The sequence below is a fragment of the Zootoca vivipara genome, chromosome 5 (assembly GCF_965207765.1).
Source record: "Zootoca vivipara chromosome 5, rZooViv2.hap1.1, whole genome shotgun sequence".
Classification (NCBI taxonomy): domain Eukaryota; kingdom Metazoa; phylum Chordata; class Lepidosauria; order Squamata; family Lacertidae; genus Zootoca; species Zootoca vivipara.
In genome coordinates, this window is record NC_142588.1 from 56,350,080 (window position 1) to 56,351,983 (window position 1,904).

A 1,904-nucleotide genomic window follows, 5' to 3' on the forward strand; every position below is an offset into this window, starting at 1 on the left:
TTCCAGGCCATGGGTGCAGCCAAGGGGGTCAGGGGGGCAAGGGGGCAGCTCCTCCCATCAAGTAAATCATTAAAAATACTTAACAAACTGAGGTTCTGCTTCCCCCCCCAACATGAAGCCTGTCCACCCCCCTAACATAAATCCTGGCTATGTCCATCTTCCAGGCTTATAAATATTGCCGTCGATTTATTACCGTTATTTATCCCCCACCTTTCAGGATACAACCCCCCCCCAAGGCGACTTAAAAAGTAACAAATAGCAAGGTAATAAGTAGCAAGTTACGTAACGAGGTTGCTTAACAAGTAACATTTGCAAATAACAAAGCGCACGAACAATATTAAAGTATTAATGTAGCGTGTGCAAATATTAATTAGACTAAGCCTATGCTCAGTGATATTGGCCTTTCACCCAGAACACCACCTCCATCCTGGTTTATATCAAGTGAAGGTTTATTCACCATAATTCTTTTAAAAAAAAATAAAACGAAAACAAAACCCTTATCTTCATTTGATTAAATTGTTTGAGATAAAAATTGCCTATAGTGCAGGAATGCACTATAGAAATGAAATATAGGATCAGATGCAGAGCGGTGTACTACAAAGAGTCTCATGGCATCCGAAAGACTTGTCATACTTGTAATGGCATAAAGTTGCAGCCCACTTCATCAAACACATTCATTTCTATCCTGAGCTGTAGGTATGTCTATGCATTGGGTGTGTGCAAAAGACAGTGAGATCAGAAGGAAAGGAAATGCCAAAAGGTACAGCTGCCAATAATTACGTTATCAACAGTTGTTGATGACAACACAGACATCCTGGCATTGGTAAGCTAATCAACATATGTAGCATGGTGTTTTGTTTTGTTTTGTTTTAAAATCCTTTGTCCTGATTTGTTCCACAAGTGATAGCATTGAACTTCTCGTTGTTGTTGTTGTTTAGTCGTTTAGTCGTGTCCGACTCTTCGTGACCCCATGGACCATAGCACGCCAGGCACTCCTGTCTTGCACTGCCTCCTGCAGTTTGGTCAAACTCATGTTCGTAGCTTCGAGAACACTGTCCAACCATCTTGTCCTCTGTCGTCCCCTTCTCCTTGTGCCCTCAATCTTTCCCAACATCAGGGTCTTTTCCAAGGATTCTTCTCTTCTCATGAGGTGGCCAAAGTATTGGAGCCTCAGCTTCACGATCTGTCCTTCCAGGGAGCACTCAGGGCTGATTTCCTTAAGAATGGATAGGTTTGATCTTCTTGCAGTCCATGGGACTCTCAAGAGTCTCCTCCAGCACCATAATTCAAAAGCATCAATTCTTCGGCGATCAGCCTTCTTTATGGTCCAGCTCTCACTTCTTGAACTTCTCAGTGGATTGTAATTCAGTACAGTAGTTTCACATTGCAGTCTCCCTTTGAAGTTCCTTTGTTGCCCAATGAACACTTTAAGTTCAGCTACAATGTGTCCCGGGAGGTTCAAATGTACACCCACTAATTTTTGCATACCCTATATATTGGTAGCATGAAATTTCCGATGTCAGAGTTTTAAAAAATGTATTTGCTTCAGAGTGTGCGTCCTAAAACTGTGTTTCGAGTCAAGTTTGCATGTGCTTTGATGTGGTTCCATCCCCACCAGCCTTCCACCCACCCACCTACCCCAACTCCTATTGGCGAAGCTTTCATCCCTCCAACTCTGCCCCACTAGAAACCATCTTTCTGTGGCTGCCATCTGCAGCCATGGGATTTAATCCCAGGTAAGAGAAGAAAAGTGTCTAAGACAGTGAACACACAACAGAAGTAAAGTTTAAACTCATTCTTAGCAATTATAGCCCCTCTTTTGACCTACAGACAACTTACCCACTACCACCTTTTAAAAAGCCAGCAATCTATTTTTCTCCTTCAGTGAGCAGTGGCTGGTGCTG